At 43.2% G+C, this 9,680-nt stretch overlaps 1 protein-coding gene across 2 annotated transcripts in view; it reads right to left on the bottom strand.

Moving 5' to 3' along the window:
• The window catches only part of LOC146176354 (uncharacterized), a 63,832-nt gene extending 54,714 nt beyond the window's left edge, over positions 1–9,118 (bottom strand). For both annotated transcript variants that reach the window (XM_084580945.1, XM_084580944.1), the window contains exon 1: positions 9,014–9,118. The gene's annotated coding sequence lies outside the window, so the exon portion shown is untranslated. The remainder of the gene's footprint in view (positions 1–9,013) is intronic.
• Positions 9,119–9,680: the final 562 nt, after the last annotated feature.

Genomic DNA, 9,680 nt, shown 5'->3' on the forward strand with positions numbered 1-9,680 from the left:
TTAGAAAGCGCCCAAGTTTCGAGTTTTTTTCCTCAATTACAGATTTCACAACCTAATTCTGGAAACGAGGGGTGAGGGAAAGTTGAGGTTTACCGTAGGTGAACATAAACGTTTAATTTATCTCTTAGCGTCTCTAATATCAAAAAGGAAATGCGATAACTATGCGTTTTAGTTCATTGTGCATGGATAGAAGTTGATGAACACTTTGACGTCCAATTCACAGCGTCCGAAAGTAGCACTAAACTCTCCAAGTGTTCGGCTGCGGCGATAACTACCAACTTTCGTACGCGATCGCGTCCCGCGTATATTCTTGCGTTCGAATCAGCTCTGCCCCGAAGGTTTCTCTTCCGCAGCTCGTGCGATCGACGACGTAGGGTACGGTGAACCGGTTAGACAACGTGAAATATTGCTTTCGAAATGAAGCTCTTTCACGCCCACTTGTGCTCTCTCGACGGAAGGTGCGAGGAAGCGTCATTGTGGTCTCCTTATCAATTATCATTGACTCCCGTTGATATATGGGTATGCAGGCATAGGATATGTTAGGATATTTTATTGAGGTTTCACACAATACAAATTGCGCTTCATAGTTATATACTTACTCACGGTTGTATCCCGCCAATGTTTCAATACCATGTTCTCTACGGACTGCACTATCACAGTCAGCATTTTGTGGTGTTCTCTCAAATCTACACATTCACATTCACTGTTGGAATTCGATTACCCAGAGCTGTTCGCAGTGCGTGTTCGTTAATTCGTCTTGCCGTCCGCCTCCGTCCACCTCAAAAACATCCGATGTTTGAAGTTGTAAAGCTGACGCTAACGCACCCTTCCCATTATTTCATTTTCGTTCTGATACATAGTTGGAACAGAGATACTATCTCCCAAATATGTTTTTCCGTCATTTTGAACTCCACGTAGTCTGGCGCTGTAGGAAACGTCCGATCAAACAACAATACATTCAGACAATACATGAAAGAGCCGCCACGGAGGCGTGAATCAACTACTTGCGCAGACCTCCGAACATGCTTGCATTGTCTAGGTGCTTATTTTCTGACTGGGGATAGAAGGCTGCCCGTTTGGTTCTAATACCATCTCACAGTCCTACCTATTGTATCTTTCTGATTTCGCATCTCAAGGAATGTCACGTGTTCTAATAGGTCACAAAACCCACAGGCCTTAGTGTCCGGCCATATAACCTCCAACTACTACCTGCCAGAACTAGAGCCCTCATTTCGTTTACAATCACTCCCCGTCATTTCTCGCCTGCGTAGCCTAACCTACTAGTGTAGCGTTACATTGCCCAAATATAGAGCACAGCTAAGGTCTCCCCTCCAGCCTACACATTACCTTATGTTCCACGCAGTATATCACCTCTAAGCACAATAAAATAATGTGATGCTGTGCACAAATGCGTAAATCGTAGCACAACCTTTCAAAATGTACACTTAATTGTTTTCTTCCATACTAAACATTTCGTTCGTGGCCGTGGCATAATGCGCTTCTGGCGCTTAATTTATTCTCACAGTATCGTTTGCTCTTGATATATACTTTATTTTGTAGTTTTTGCATTTCAAAACTATTTTGTTTTCGTCTCTCAGCAACATTTTAAGAAAGAAACTGACATATTTTCTAGAACTTCCCTCGCAGGATGCAGCCACAAAAGCACCGACGTTTAGTTAGAATAGACTATTTTTTCAACAACTGCTGTTCCTTATGCACCCTAATTTCTAATTTAGTCATTGCTTCACATGGGGACGGGGTTGCACTTTATCGTTTCAATGAAGCAGGTCCTCTTTTTCTTCTACTATACGTGATTACTAAAATGTGGATGCGAAATGTGTCTAAGATGTACACATCGGCGATATCTTGTTCTGATAAGTTATGGTATACGTTAGTTGGTTAAAGTGATTATTCTTTAATGCCAGTGCGATATATTAAAAGAATAGTTAACAAGTTTAAGAACTGCTGCTTCATTAACAAAATATTCCTTCATCCTGCTTCCTCCCCTGTTTTTCGTGTACTTGGAGAGATGGCCGGACATTGATAGGTCGTCGGGTTGTGCTACCTAATGAGACCGCATGAAGTGCAATGAACTGCCAACTCTGTTGGGTATATTCAGATAAGATGGTGAGAGGGCTCCTGCCCAGTCGGAAAAAAACAACAGAAAATTTTATGATGTTACGACAGAATTTCTGTGCGGTTTTTGACGGGAAAACTGTTGTAACAACAGAATATCCTGTAGGAACATCAGAAATTTCTGTACTTACAACAGAAAAGTGCTACGGAACAGACAATAGAAATATACTACAGAAAAGCTACAGAACTACGCAAACATCTGATGGTTACGAGAGAACTACAGGATATTTTGTCGTATTTTGGACACAGTTCTGTAGTTTTCTTTTCGACTGGGTGAGCCCACTGACAGTTTTAAATACTAGGCCTAGGCCTCAGTGACACAGTTGAAATTGTCGCTTAGTCTCCAGATATACAACTGAATGCATTTCCTGGTCATGAGCACAACTTGACCCACTCGAAAAAAATGTAATGTTCCCCATGCTTATCGGAATTGTTGAGGTGCTATCAATATACATCGTAGTGAAGGTTGCTAAAATTTTGGAATATCAGCGCCACATATTATCGGATGCGAATTATCGAGGTCTGTATCATATGATAGGCAGAATGGCCAAACAATGTCTGTTGAATAATAATAAAAATGCATAAATAATTTTCGCCATTATCAAGTGTGACTGAGGGTCAGGTTACGACTGATTTCTTTAAATTATGAAGCACCTAGTGGGCGCTAGTCATGGTCAGGAAAGCTCGACAATAATGCACGCTGGTATGCGAGAAAACAATGAAACGAATTGAAGCCAATATAAAAGGCACAGAAGTTTTGGAGTCACGTTAAAAATATTACAGTTCCACGAATTTCTTTCTGCTCAGTTGAAAGCAGCACATATAGCAGCTATTACATATTTTTGAACTTTTGAAAATCTATAGCATATTTATTTGCATGTAACAGCACAAATTGGGTTTTCAGCAAGCCATGTTAGAAACATCGTTCGCTTTTACTACAGCACTACGTGCCTTATGGCGTAAACTATTATATCGACTTCAAAATAAGATATATTTTGTATTCTAGCGAAAAAATGTCTTGATGCCAAAATGCAGCCTTAAATTACAGTGGTTTGTGGATATTTTTGTGTTAGTGTTTTTTGTTGTTAGCAGACAGCACTGAATACAAAACAAAATTTGCAATAAAAGGAGAAATTTCAACATTTGTGAAAGCAGAGAAAGGGCGAAGAAGTACTGTTGCGATTCTAAGTGCAAGCACAGTTTTGTTTCTGCAGAGGGGAGAGAAAGCGAAATGACGATCAGTACCCTAACTTTGCTTGTGGCAGCCGCAATTCCGATGAGTAGTAGACGTAGGTCTTCTTTTAAGCCTTACCACCGTTTTTCTTTGTAACAATTTTCGTGCATGCCTGGTAAAGCAAAAACGTATTTTAACCGCGTGTTAAAATGCCATAGCAGCCGACTACAAGCGATGTATGCATGTCATGTCATAATGAGTATATGCGGCATTTTACAGTTATTTCAATATTTTTTGGCACCACGGTGTCTCAAGCGCAGGCAGGAGGGTTCTGAAAGCGAACCACTGATGTTCCTGACTCGCTTCGCTGCATGACCAAACGTGGTAGTGAGCACCTTCGGGTGAACTCCCACTGGAAATAGCTTTGAGAGAAAGCTAATTTTGTTACAATTTGTGGCTTATAAAGCTAATGAACTTATCGAAATGAACTTCATATCATTGGCTACTCAACAAAAATCCGGCAGCTGTCAGGTGGGAAGCTCATATTCGAAACGGACTAGGGTTCATTGAATTCAGAATCAGACATGCAACTTTTATGTTATTCAGGGACGTCCGAACAACTTTGTTAAGCGGGGCTTTATAATTATGTCGGGCGTCTTTCACATAATGTGGCAGAATAGGACTGCGAGTATGTATGTTTCTGATTACTTGAAGTGTAACAGGGGCATAATTTATACGACTAGTGATTTAGCGACTAGAAAAATACTCAAACTGGAGAGTAACGCGGAAAGAAAACAGCTGATAGCCGCCACTGACGCTCCCGCATATACTACTGAAAGACGGAGCGTAGCAAATGCTCAAAATATCCGTGGTGAAATATTTTAAAGCAGGAGACTAATGCGGCCACATCGCCTACACGCCGCTTGGCGAGAGAGCGTGGGAACATGGCCCCAACGCAGGAAAGTGTCATGAAAGCGTCTCCCTTATAACAGTAAAGAAGTGGAGAAGATTGAAGAATCGCTATAGGGAAAAAATTGTCTGAAGTAAATTTGCATGAATGATGAAACATATTTTTCAAGTTTCTTGCCTCGCCACATTGCAAAATTAAACTACCGGGAGAGCTTTACTCAAATATAGGTTTACCGACTATTGTAATTGCCGATAAGTTTTTTATTTCCTTTAGTATGTATTTTTTGTGTCTACCACATTAGCTTCGCTCCTTACTGAATATCAGGCATGCGAATACCAGTAACACACACGCGTCATATAATGCTTCCCTTAAAGGAAATAAATCAAAGGAATATTCTTTCCCTTTCCGCCTACTCTTTCTCTCTGAGATGTTTTCTAGGAGCGTGTTTTTGAGTAACCCCTCGCTCCGTGTTTGCATTTGATGACGGCCCTTTTAAGAAAAATTCTTTGGGTTGATACTCCCTTTTTCTGACTGTCCTTTTTCCCCCAGCATCTTTCTTGGCGTCGTAAACGCCTCTGCCAGTTGAGACACTCGCTTGACAAACTGTAGCTTTTCCTTATTCAGCACCCACAGTTCTACTGCCGTTGGGATGCTGAGAAAAAACTGCTCTAGACCAATGTACTCGCCTACCTTTTCATTGCCTTTTTAAGCCATTCAATTAGGTTATTTTTAATATGTACGCAACCTTGCGTTCCCCTTTCAACAAATCGTTATTCTGGATTGCTGTGATAATTTCTTGTTTCCTTATTTTTAAACCGTTTCCATAGCTATCTCTTCGAAACTCCTTGACTCTCTTCCTTAGGTTCACATGGCTGTCCTCAAGATGCCTTTCCCACTCACTAATGAATCTGTGCAAAATGTTACTGTTCTAGAGACCCAGATTCCAATTATTTTAAACTATTGAAAAGCATTTAAAGCCTGGCGGATTAGTTAGAAGAGATAAAGCGCGCACCCACGCATGTAGACGATGTCGCCCGGCCCATCTCACTACTGCCACAAATGCTAGATTCCAGGAGCCGGAACCGCTTAGACCATCTTCTGCAGAGACGGCGTGCGACTAAATCGGATGGAGAACATCGCAGCCACGATTTCAATGCGTGTACCAAGGGTCTGAGTCCGCTACATTACGTGAACAAAAATGACTTTATACATTTACAGGCATAGTAGAGAGTAGAATAAAATCGGCTGGGGGGCTGAAAGCTACTGGCTACCGCGACGGTCTTCGCACAGCGGCGGCCAGGAAGAAGCCGCCACGTCCCCTCCGGCCGGGGAGCACAACACACAGTGGACGCTCACGACGGTCTCTCTCGACCACCATGCGCCAGAAACGCCGTTGCCATTTGAACTGTCCAATACGGACATAGTAGTTGGCAGCGGGCCATGAGGACCAATAGCGAGCTGCGTTGGTCCTCATCAGGGCAGCAGGAGGCAGAGGATGGCGCGCCTCAAAGATGCCGGCGGTCGTTGAGGAGCCATAGAGTCTGGCCCACGTGCCCAGACATGACCGACACCGAGGCTAGTCCTCAATACGCCGATTCCACGCGGATCAAAAATGAGGCTTGAAAAGGGGCGTCAGTAGGTCTACGGTACCCGCTTGGCGCAGTCATCGGCTGCTGCCGGAGCCCGATCCAAACAGCGGTGAGAAAGCATAACAGGAGCACGGTTTCATAAAGTAACGGAAAGAAAGTCTGAGGCCTGTACAAGCACGATGGAAAGCGGCATTCGCCGCCGTGTAAGTACAGGGACACGAACAGAAAGGACGAGAATGGGCAGACAAGTGCTTTCTCCATGGTTGCCTGCCAGTGAAAGGAGCCGTGCCACTATTCTCTGCCTCTGCATGCGATGTACGTTCACGTTTCCCCCCAGCTCTATCTACGGGGTAACGTTGAGCGCGCTGTCGGGATACACAGCTGGTGTACTCACCCGTCCAACTGCCTCTTCCCTCCGCGCGGTATTTTATCTTGGCGCGTTGAAACACTGACTCCTTTTCTGGTTTATTATTAGCATTGCTTGTTAGGCACCCAAGGCCATACTCACTAGTATCACGAAGGGTGGCTGTCACATGAACACAGGTGGGAGCTTATGGGGGAAGTGGCGGTTGTAGTGGGATGTCTGGCGGTTGGGGCATTGGGGACCGCTTGCTTTTGCTATGCTCCTAGCGCTCGCCACGCGAGTTGCCAGATATTCATAATTTTCATACTTCCCTATTGCGCCTCGAAGCCAAGATTAAGTTTATTCTAGCAAAGCAGGCGCTTGACACATTGTGAGATTTTAGCATGCAGCTGCAATATTTTGATAAAGATGGACAGGTGCCTCTTTGAACGACTTGAATTCTTTGCTGATATTTTCTGCTTACACCCAAAAAACCAGTGTAAGCTTTTTGACCATTCAGGCTAGTCTTTCTTATGGACATAGGCCGCTTCGCCAGTACTCCCGTCGCCATATAGAACATTTAGCCATTTCTGAAATAAATCGTGGTTGAAAAAAAAAAACTGAAAGACACTTTGACTCCGGCAAGCCAGGCAGGATCCTTAGAGAGCGCCCATGGCTCGAGTGTCTTTTTAAATTTAAGGATTCTGCAACTTAACACTGGAAAATGTTGATAAGGGCAAGTTGGTTTTGAACGTTGCTGAACTCAAAGTTTGAATTGCGCAAAGCATAGAAACTTCCACATGGTTATGGAAGTTATTGGCGGTATTATCAGCGTACATTGAGGGTTAACAATTTTTAGATGTCACCTTGACACATTATCGCATGCAAATTATCAAATTTTTCGGGTCGGCCGAGTCGATTACTTAAGGCGTCTCTCACCTCAAACGCTCGCTAAATTAATAAGGCAATGCGTTAACTATAATTTTGAATTTATTGTGTAAGAATAGAAGTTCATGAACAGTTTTGCGTCCAATGCACAGCGTGTGAGAGTAGCACTAAACATGCTCAGTGTTCGGCTGCGGCATTAGCTACAAGCTTTAGTACAATATCGCTTTCCACGTTAAATTCCTGAGCTTGAATCACCTCTTCTCCACAAGTTTCTTTTCCTCAGCTATGCAGATCGACAACGTGGAGAATGGTGAACCGTTAGGCCTCTTGAAATACCCCTTGCGCAATAAATCTATTTCACGTACATTTAATATCACGACGGAATGCTCGAGATAGCGTCATTGCGGATTCCTTATCTCAATATTGACTCCCACTCAGATATGGGCAGGCATGCTTGCGATATTTAAAGGTTTTTTTTTCAGAAAATTAAGCTTGTGTTTCATGATGATGCACCCACTGTTGTATCCCGTCATTGATTCAGTTTCGTTTTCTCTACGGCCTGCCCTATCATGATCAACAACATTTTGCTCTCTTTCGAATCTACATGCTCAGACACTATAGAAATTGCTCGACCCTGCGCTGCCGTAGGCGCGTGTGCGTTACTTGAGTCCGCTCGCTCCGGCTACCGCACACTGCACGAATATCCGACATTTGAAGTTGTATCTTTCAATGAAATAGATTGTTTTTCTTTCCCCAGCATAATTGTGGGCCGAAAGGTGGGTGTTAAAGCATGTACCCGATGTACAGATTCGCTCTGCCATATGTTTCTCTCATACAATATAATATGTTGGGGGCTTAAAACGGTTCAATTCTTCATTCCGAAAACTCTTAAAACCTAGTTTGCCATTTCAATAATTCCTTCTTCACTCATAAAATATTCCTCATTCTGATTACTCCCTTTCTCTTTCGTGTGCTTGGAGAGATGGCCGAACTTTTGATAGGCCGGTGGGTTCGCTGACGTAATCTCGGGCAAATACATTAAGATAAAAGGATGACAGAGCTACTTGTTTGTGTTTGTTGTGTTTGTTTACCGGTAAAAATGGGTGCGAGCAGACCCCCGGACTGGCGCCCAGCTTCCTCAGGAGGTGAGCTTTGAAGAAGTTCCGCTAATCCCGTTGCGCCCTCCGGGGCACAATCAGTTTCGAACACATCAGCCCGCAAAGGTTGCTCAAGATTCAGCTGATATTGATGATCAAGTGATGTCGATAAGACGTTGACCCCGATAATGTAACACGTGTTTACACGTGTTACATTTATCGGTTACATTGATCAGTTCAACACGTGTTTACACGTGCTGAGTTGATCACCTCCCGTGTTTGTGTACAACTATGCAGCGCCAGAGGTCTTCGGAAAGGGCTTTCGAGCCCCACAGCATCCTTTATCTCGACTCAGGCACCGCACTCCTAGGCCTCAGTGACATAATCGAAATTTTTCTTCACGTGAGAAGACAACAGAATACATTTACAGTTCATGGTCACATCTTGTCGCATTCGAAAAGCATAGAACATTCCCTGCGGTTATCGAAATTATTGAGGTGCTATCGACGTATATCAATATGAAGGTAAATCATTTTAGGGCGTAACCTCGAGGCATTATCGCATGCGAACCAATAAGCTTTGTATCATAATTACACATGGTCATGACAATGCCGAAGGCGGCAAATGAGACTAGAGTTGTGTTCAAATGAACGCGATGTGGAGCTGACGTGCGCCCGCAAAAGAACTATGCGAATCGGTGGCAGCAATAGCATCAAGCGTTCTCGGCGCTCGTCGATAAGCGAATGCTCGTAATGTTCGGAAGCGCTCAATTTAAAGTCTGAGCGGAAACATATCAATAAACCAGATACAATATCGCGGAAAAGTCTGGCATATTATGGAAACTGCACTACTTCTCGGCAAACATTCCAGACTTACCTTGGCAAATCTTGTGCTACAAAAATGTGATAAACCCACGTTTTGTGACACCAACAATGAAAAAGCAATGACCAAAATAGCGTTGCATGCGCTATACTGACAGTGATAAGGCCTCAAGCAGGAGGCTTTTGAAGACAAGAAATAAATCTTAAGCTTGTGGGCAATTGGTTGATGAATCGCGGAACATTTTCTGTTGAATAATAATATAAATGTACAAATATGTTTCTTCTTTTTCTGGTATGACTGAGGTTCAGGTTGTGACTAATTCTTTTAAAACGAGAAGCGCCTAGAGCGAGCCAGTCATTGCCAGATATTTGGATATACCGGACGATTGTGCGCGACAAAGCAACCAAACGAAATTGAAGCGAATATAAAATACACAGCAACTTCGCCGGCGGCCTAAAAGTATATCACTTCCATGAATTCCTTTCTGCTCCAGGAGAAGCTGCAAAGGGCAGATTTCATATATTCTTGAATTTGAAAGTGCATAACATATCTATTTGCATGTAATAGAGTTGCACGAACTGTGTGAAGTAAATTATGCCAGAAACGCTTTTGCCTTTGTTACAGAACGACATGCCGTATGGCGCAAACTACATATAGATTTCAAGAAAAAGTCAAATTTGCATTCCGCAAAAAAATGTCGCGATGCGAAAATCCAGACAAA

This window comes from Amblyomma maculatum, chromosome 10 (genome assembly GCF_055883805.1).
Source record: "Amblyomma maculatum isolate TAMU_Amacu chromosome 10, ASM5588380v1, whole genome shotgun sequence".
NCBI lineage: Eukaryota > Metazoa > Arthropoda > Arachnida > Ixodida > Ixodidae > Amblyomma > Amblyomma maculatum.